Genomic DNA, 9,514 nt, shown 5'->3' on the forward strand with positions numbered 1-9,514 from the left:
GGTCCCCCTATACCCCGCCCCCGAGCCAAGGCACCTCAGTTTAGTTTGGTGCCCGCCCGGAGTCGGGTGCACTTGTTGGAGTGGGGGCTAGAAGAGCCCCTGAAGCTTTTTCTTCATGCAGCTGTGGCTGCACATCTGGATGAACAGCATGGACAGTCAGTCCTGACGTCCATGCTGTCTTCCCTACACCCTGCCGGTACCAGAACGCCGGTACTGATCCGGGGATGCTGGTGGGCATCTGGGGTCACAGCTAGCGGTGACCCCAGATGTTCCGGACCATGGCCGGATTCAAGGGGGACAGAGGTAAGCAGCGGGGTCCCGCGGTGGGTCCCCGCTGATCACATGGTCCTAAGTCCCCAGGCAGGGGGCTCCCTGGGGACTGGCTGCAGCGTGGAGCCAGGCGACCAACCTGCGCTTCCACTACCCCCTGGGACAGCTGACTGCAGCAGAGCGGTAGCGCTGCGGCGTCCCAGGGGTTAAATGCATGCCAGGGGAGCGCGCCTTCCCTGTCTCACAGCCGGCGCCTCCCCCGCTGCACACAGCCCTCTCTGCACTGTGCTGACTGGCCCTGTGTCAGCGCTCCTCCCCCAGGCCAGCCTTCTCTCTGCTCCTCGCCGGCCATCTTTTCAGAAGCATGGTGAACGCTGCTGGAAGCCTGCATTGGAAGCATCGTGGTCTGGGTCCCCCCGCATACCTCTCCTCCGCTGTGGTCAGGTCTGTGTATGCAGCGCTGTGTCCTACCAGGCCCTGTGTCTGTGTAGTTGAGTGATCAGCGCTGTTAGTGCAGGAATTGATTTTCTTTGCATTGTATATGACTGTGCTAGCGCTGCTGCCTGTAACTTTTCTCCTCAAGACTGTCAGCTTTATTACTGTCCCTGTTCTTTCTGCTAAGCCCTTGTGGTGCGGTGCTGCAGGGTGGTCTCTCGCCTATTTAATATATAATTGGTGAGAGGGGTCACATACGTGGTGCCATCATGTCTGAAAGTGATTTTCCCCTCCGGCTACAGTGTACCACGTGTAAAGTACCGTTAGCGGAGGGGGAGGGTAGCGCGGAGGGCCTTTGCCGGCAGTGTTTGTCCATGGCGCGGCCTCTTACGGTTACAGCACCGGTACAGGAGCCGCCCTGGGCTTGTTTCGCTCAGGCGCTAACCGCTTTAGTGGGCCAGTTAGCTCCGCAGCCCGCGTTTACTCCGATGGGTTTGTCCCAGCAGTCTGTGGTGTCGTCACCCATGCAGGGTTTCCCACGACAATTGGTGGTACCCCACAGTCTCCCTATTTCCCCGCTCCCGGTTTCTCAGGAGCCAGCGTGGGTTAACTCCCTGACGAGTTCTGTACAGCACTTGTCGGATGTGTTGCAAGGGGAGTCTGTGATGCGGCCTCATAAACGGCCGGTGGCGTCTCTGTCCGCTCCTTATGAGGATGACGAAGGGACGTCTGATGATGGGGAGATTCTGGATCCTTACGATCAGGAACCTCTCCATACTAAGGACGCTGATGCTAAGTCCAAAGTATATATTCCTGGACTTATTCGGGCGGTCCGCACAGCCTTGGTGATTGAGGACGAAGTTCCCCCAGCGGCTAAGTCTAAGTATGCCTTTTTCAAAGACGTGAAGGGCGATGCCACAGTCTTTCCTCTTTCGGGTCAGTTGGTGGACCATTTAGGGGAGGCGTGGAAACAGCCTGGCAAAAGATACCAGCCGCAGAGACGCCTGGTGGTGGCTTATCCGTTCGCGGATAATTATTTTGCTAAGTGGGAATCTCCTCCACAGGTGGATTCTCACGTGACCCGTCTTGTCCGTAGTGCCACATTGCCGATGCCATCCATGTCCTCCCTTAAGGATGCTACGGACCGCAAGGTGGAAATCTGCCTGAAGTCCGCTTATTCCCTTGCGGGGGGGGGCAGCACGGCCGGCTATGGCCATTTGCTGGGTTGCCAGAGCGATGGAGCGCTGGGCGGATTCATTAGAGGCTTCTTTTGATTCCGACTGTCCGGCCGAACAGGCGGAGTTGATTGGCAATCTCCGTGATTCGGCCACCTACATCAACGAGGCGGCTCTAGACATTAGTACTCTGGTGTCTAGAATTTCTTCAGCAGCGGTAGCTGCTCGTCGCACCTTGTGGCTGCGATCCTGGAAGGCGGACGCAGATTCCAAGAAGGGTCTGGAAGCGTTGCCATTTACCGGAGAAGTTCTCTTCGGTCCGGATCTGGATAAGATTGTGGCCACGCTGGCGGCAGCCAAATCGGCTTGTCTCCCCCTCTCGGCCGCTGCTCCTTCTGGTTCGGGACCATCGTCCTTTCGGTCATCTAGGACCCAGGGCAGGCCCAAACCACAGTCGTTTCCTCGTCAGGCTGGCCCTAGAAAATCGGTCAAGCCCCGGAAGCAGGCATGGAGTACCAGACGTCCGGCCCCCAAGCCAGATGACAAGCCTGCGGCCTGACGGTCCGGGCCTCCCTTTGGGGGATCCCAGGGTGGGAGGCCGCCTGCTGCAGTTCGCCCAGTGTTGGTCGGTCACTACGACAGACACTTGGGTTCTGGAGGTGGTCTCCCACGGTACGCCCTCTCCTTCCGGCACAGACCCCCGGCTCGATTCTTCACCACGGGTCTACCATCAGACCGGAACAAGGCTACGGAGCTGCGGAAGGTATTGCACACTATGCTCCAGGCTGGAGTTATAGTGCCTGTTCCATTCTCCCAGAGGGGCCAGGGTTTCTATTCAAATCTTTTTTTGGTACAGAAACCCAATGGGTCGTATCGTCCGATTCTCAACCTCAAAGCACTCAACAAGTCTTTGCGGGTACCGAAGTTTCGGATGGAGACCCTACGGTCCATCATTCTGGCGCTGGAACCTGGGGACTACATGGTGTCATTGGACATACAGGACGCTTACCTGCATGTCCCTATTCTTTTGCGCCATCAACAGTTCCTCAGGTTTGCAATCCGCAGCGACCACTTCCACTTTCGGGCGTTACCTTTTGGCCTGGCGACAGCACCACGTGTTTTCACCAAGGTGATGGCGGTCATGGCGGCTTCTCTGCGGCGGCAGGGAGTCCGCATGTTGCCGTACTTGGACGACCTGTTATTGGTGGCGGGATCTCCAGAGCTCCTGTTACGCCACTTGGACCTGACCATTGCCCTGCTGCAACGGCACGGCTGGCTAATCAACTGGCAGAAGTCCACTCTAATCCCGTCTCGGAGGATTCTGCATCTTGGAGCCTTATTGGACTCGGGACAGCAAAAGATCTTTGTGACGGAGGAAAAGATCTCTGCTTTGCAGTCAAGCGTGCGCAGTTGTCTGCACAGCCGCCGGGTGTCTCTACACTCGGCGATGAGGTTACTGGGCTCCATGGTGTCGGTGTTCAACATGGTGGAATATGCCCAGTTTCACTCCAGACCTCTGCAGCACCTGATCCTGTCCAAGTGGAACGGGCTGCCTCAGTCTCTGAAGTCCCAGACGATTGTGTTCACCCCGGAGGTTCGCCTGTCCCTTGCTTGGTGGTTACAGACGACCCACCTCAGCGAGGGACGTCCGTTCTGGGTTCCAAATTGGGTCCTGTTGACAACGGACGCCAGTCTTCGGGGCTGGGGAGCAGTTTTGGGTCCACATCTGTTCCAGGGCAGGTGGACGCCGACAGAAGCGGAGATTCCAATCAATATCTTGGAACTCCGTGCGGTCTTCAATGCTCTCCAGCAGGCACATCGGTTTCTCCAGGGTCACCCGGTACAGGTCCAGTCGGACAACGCTACCACCGTGGCCTACATAAACAGGCAAGGAGGAACCCGAAGCCGGGCGGCTCTCGTAGAGGTGTCTCGGATCCTGGTTTGGGCGGAGCGCAATTTTCCGGCCATATCAGCGGTCTTCATCCCGGGAGTGCTCAATTGGGAGGCGGACTTTCTAAGTCGCCAGGACGTTCATCCGGGGGAATGGTCCCTGCACCCGGACGTTTTTCAACTACTGGTGGACAGATGGGGTCTTCCAGAGATCGACCTCATGGCGTCCCGGCACAACAACAAGTTGCCGGTGTACGGGTCTCGCACAAGAGACGAAGGGGCGTCTCTGGTGGATGCTCTGTCCGTCCGGTGGACGTTCCGGTTCGCATACCTGTTCCCTCCGGTCTCCCTTCTTCCACGGGTAATCCGGAAATTCAAACAGGAAGGAGGGACGCTCCTGTTGATAGCTCCCGCGTGGCCCAGACGGCACTGGTTCTCAGACCTTCAGGGTCTGTCCGAGGACAGTCCTCTGCGGTTGCCGCTACGACCGGACCTCATGGTCCTTGTCATCACCCGGACCTGACTCGGCTGTCCTTGACGGCGTGGCTGTTGAGACGGCCATGCTGAGGTCCCGGGGGTTTTTCAGCTCTGTGGTGCGTACCATGTTGCGAGCTCGGAAACCGTCTTCCGCGAGGATATACCATCGCGTGTGGCATACGTTCTTCCAGTGGTGTCGACCGAGAGGTTATGCACCGCGGGAGTTTCGTCTGTCTCGGATTCTCGCCTTCCTGCAAGCGGGACTAGATCATGGGCTTCGCCTTGCTTCTTTGAAGGTACAGGTTTCAGCCCTGTCTGTCTGGTTTCACCGTAGGATTTCTACAATCCCGGATGTGCGCACCTTTATGCAAGGTGTTGTCCGCATTCAGCCGCCCTTTGTTCCATCTGTGGCGCCTTGGGATTTGGCTGTGGTCCTGAGGGCTCTCCAAGGACCGCCGTTTGAACCACTGGGATCAGTGGATCTTAAATGGCTAACAGCTAAGACTGTTTTCCTTCTGGCTATTGCTTCGGCCAGACGTGTTTCTGAGTTAGGGGCTCTTTCTTGTAGACCCCCTTTCTTGGTTTTTCATGGGAACGGGGCAGTACTCCGCACTCGGCCCGAGTTTCTTCCCAAAGTTGTTTCCCAGTTTCATGTTAACGAGGAAATCGTTGTTCCGGCCTTTAACTCACCGGGTCTTTCCGTGGGTGAGGCCTCTTTGGATGTTGTGCGGGCCTTAAAGACTTATGTTGACCGCACTTCTTCGTTTAGGAAGTCGGACGCTTTGTTTGTCCTCTATGGCTTCCGTAAAAAGGGTTGGCCTGCTTCAAAGCAAACTTTGGTAGCCTGGATCCGTATGGCTATTTCTGAAGCTTATCTTCATGAAGGCCTACCGGTTCCTCCTTCTCTGAAGGCTCATTCCACTAGGTCTGTGGGTCCTTCGTGGGCAGCTCGACGTGGTGCCTCTGCAGTCCAGATCTGCAAGGCTGCTACGTGGTCCTCTGTCCATACCTTCGTGAGGTATTACAGGTTTGACACCTTCGCCTCTCAGGATGCTTCCTTCGGGCGGCGGATTCTCCTTTCTGCACAGGAGCGTCCCCACCCTTAAAGGATACTTCTTTGGGACATCCCCAAGGTATCCTGTGGATACCCTATGGACCCTGAAGTAGAAAATATGAGATATGGTAAGAACTTACCCTTGTTATCTCTATTTCTACGAAGTCCATAGGGTTCCACAGGACTCCCGCCCTGTCGCACCTGTGCTGCAGATGGGCTTTGCTCTGGTCACCGGTTTTCCGTCTCCCTCTGGTGAGAATGTGATTCTTGTATGTGTCCAGATCTTTGTTCTCTCTCTTCCTTCTCCTCCTCCGGCCTATGGCTTGGTAACTAACTGAGGTGCCTTGGCTCGGGGGCGGGGTATAGGAGGGGGACCTAGTGCATCCTGGGAGGCTGAAAGCTTAACTCTTTGGTGCCCTGCGACTGACGTCACACCTATACCCCAAGGTATCCTGTGGAACCCTATGGACTTCGTAGAAATAGAGATAACAAGGGTAAGTTCTTACCATATCTCATATTTTAAAATCTTATTACCTTGACTAAGGGCCTGATTCATAGATGGTTGCAAATGCCATACACAGCAACTGTGCGAAAATATGCAGCTGTTGCAGCCACTGGGAATTTTCTCAAATCAACCACTTGCATGCAGGGACACAACAATCGGACGCACATCGGTCGATCATCTGACTTCTGAGTAGTCACGCAGAGTGGCCGACAGAACTAAGACGCCAGAGTCTTAAAAACTGCGTACATGGATGCAGGCTATGATGCCCCCAAAGTAGTCGCAACACACCTGTATTTCAGTCGCCAGCCCCAAGTTGTCACCCACACACTGTCCCTGGCTGTCAGTCACTAATAAATCCGCTCTGTGACCACCATTGCAGGACCATAGCGGCACATGCGCACTGCATCTTCCACGCATGCGCAGTAGAGAAAGCTTAGGCTATTTGCGAAAACATTGGCATTTTGTATATCTCTGAATTGGGCCCTAAGACAATTTCAGTCCTTTCCAAGCTGTAAGACCCCCTCCAGCCTTGATCAGTGGCCTAAATAATACAAGAATAAGTGATTTCTAATCTCCTGTATGTATACATGCATGCATGAAATCCTAACATCAGACATGATCTAAATCATATTCTTGCAAGGTAGGTACCCACTCTTACAAGCCAATATTACTTTTGTCAGTATCCCACACTTCATATACTTCAGCAGAGATGTAAAATGTATATTTGTGCTCAATCCCTTCACTACTGAAACAAAATGTAAGATTTGGCCTTGTTACTCAATACAGGGTAGAATAAACAGATTTACCTCCCAGGAGGTTGGATATTTTTCATGCCTGTCCAATAGTAGTTTCCCATTTACACTTTAAAGCCTTAGAAACATCAATTCACTTATTTTATATATTTTTTTTTTTAACAGCGGGTTTCTGTTCCTGGGTTTAACAGTAACCGTTAACAAGCACATAAATGAAAATGGGGTTTTGCATGTCTTAATATATATGTATATTATTTTAGCATCCTAACTGATGTACAGTATTTATCCTTGCAGTTCTTTCTGGATGCCAAAAATGGGGCTTCTGTTTTAGCTGCAGCCATGTTAGGTTCCTATAAGGTCTGGCACATTTTGTGTTTAGATATCTGTTTGGCACTAGAGATATATATACTCTTCCTTTGATGTGGTAGTGCAGGCCTGGATCAACACTAGTATCCTGAATATTTTGCAACAGTTAAGTATTTCTCTAAAGCTCTTCTATGGGGCAATCCTAACATTTCCCAATTGATGTCATTTCCTCACTTTCATGTAATGCATCTAAGGTGGCGTGAAATATGTTGAGCATGTATTTATTGATGGTGCTAACTTTGCTCTTTTTTTTTTACAGTGTTAAGATACAAAACATTCAACTTAATTACATTTTTGTAGGAATTTACAATTCAAGCATGCTGCTAGGACACATTTTACTTATCTACAGCTCTTAGTGGAATTTGTATCTTTGGAAGGAACCCAATTAGTCTAAAACCCTCACACATATATGCCCTCTTGCAGAACTAAGCTACATGGCACATTTGAAAGCAGTAAATGGCAAAAAGACAAGCTTATTACAGGAAGGTAACTGGGATGATGACCTCTCTTGCATCACTGTCTGCAAAGATGCATTAATAGAGTACTAGATTATTCTTAGGGGTTTATGTATCAAGCAGTAAAAAGAGTGGAGAAATGGACCAGTGGCGAAGTTGCCCATAGCAACTAAGACTGGATCCTCTCATGTCACACTGATGCTTTGTGTCTATCTGGATTTTCGGGACCTGCAGCTGTTGTGAAGTCCACTTTTGATGGCATTAATGATTCATCCATATTCCTGTAGAAAAGAGATCATTTTAAGTGTTTTGCTCTGGGCGCTGTTTTCTATTTTTCCCATTACTAGAATGTAATCCCGATAAAGGCCAGGCTGCAATTCTTTCCGAGAGCCACCATCAGAGCTACCAGTATGTTTGTGATGGTCGTGGGATATGTTCAGAGGCTACACAGTAGGCACATAAAATGGAAATTATGTCCCAGATGGAAGAAGCCAAAGAGGATGTTGTGCAATTGGTATGTGAAGGTAGACATTCTATATATGTATGTCAAGAAATGTCCTTCTATAATCTTGACAACGGAACTTTCAGATACTATGCAGAAATGCATTACATTTCTTTACAATTTTTACAAACTGATTGAGTCACCTGAGATGTAACACGATCCAATATTCTCCTGCCTGCTGGTCTACCAGAAAGAGCATGTTATCTTCTGAGAAGCAGGCACTATGGAAATCATGTTTTTCTCCAAAAAGTGCTTGTATGCTGTTTTCGCACTGCGCTTGAGCCAAAACTGAGCATATGCATTTTGAGTTCATCTCCACTTATGACTGTAGCTGGGCAGCCACTACAAGGACTGTTAGACACAGCGTCTAACAGTCCTTTTGGTGGCTGCCCATTTACAGTCATTAGTGAATATCTTGGCTGTCTTCCCTCTTCTCCACAAAAGGGACTAAAAAGACACTTATATGAATTACACGGATAGTATCTGGTATATTATCTGCCGGGATAAGTTCAGGCTTCCTTTACTTCTTGCCTTGTAGAAGAAGCAGACAATAGTTTTTTTTCATTCATCCTGGGCCTGATGCAGAGTTGGCTGGAAATATTTCATTCCAAGCTATGGAAAAATGTGTATATACAGGCACATATGCAGAGTTGTATGCATTTTACAGTGCGTCCAACCCCTAAATGTACACTTGTTTGGATACTAGTCATCATCCTGAGTGAGCAGCTACCCATTACTATCTGCCAAATGTATGTCTGGAAGCATATCCAGCTATGTCTTCTCATGTGCTGCCTCGTCCTTATGACATCAGCCACACAGGTCAAGCTCTGCGACACCTCACACTTTTCAAAATTAAGTGACCTGTTTACCTCCAGTAGTAGAGAACGGATTCCGGTTGCATGCCTTTTCCATGTGGAAAATGTAAACTGAAGTGACAACAGAATCTTAGAGACCCTCTCCACCTAGTAATTCTGTTTAAAAATCTCTCCCTGCTGTAATATAGCTCAGCTGAAGAGACAGGAAAAAGACATGGACGGGAAGGCGCTCAACTTTCTGGGGGTGTCAACTATTTCCTGTCTGTACTTAGCTAAACAAGAATTAATACATCAGGGCTGCCACTGAGTCTGAGGAAAGAAAGCATTTAACAATTGTTTTTTTGTTTATTATTATTTTATGGAAGATGGGCCATGTTAGTATGGTGGAAATCCCATTTGTGTCTTTCCAGAAAGAGAAAAACATTGATTCCCTCACAAATTAGACATTATATACATAAGTAGAGGTTGCCCACACAAATATAACAAGGTGAGACATACAATCCTAAAGTAACTTGCTCATAGTGTTGGGAAAGAGCCAAACATAATACAATTACCATTAAACAACATGAACATACATGTATTAATTCTACAAACAGCAGAACATAAAATGTACTAGTAATGTCCATGGATCTAGAGAAGTTTGGTAACCTAAATCTTCCACATTTCCCATGTTTAATTAATAACTCAAACATAGAAAACAAATGTATTTGATATGAATATAGAAGTGACTACAGAAACTAAGGCAACTTTGGGATCAAGTATTTTCTCTAGTGTCAGACCTTTTGTACTCATTATTTCTTTCTTAGGTGCCACGAGCC

The sequence above is a fragment of the Taudactylus pleione genome, unplaced genomic scaffold (assembly GCF_031769625.1).
Source record: "Taudactylus pleione unplaced genomic scaffold, aTauple2 ptg000256l, whole genome shotgun sequence".
Lineage (NCBI taxonomy): Eukaryota > Metazoa > Chordata > Amphibia > Anura > Myobatrachidae > Taudactylus > Taudactylus pleione.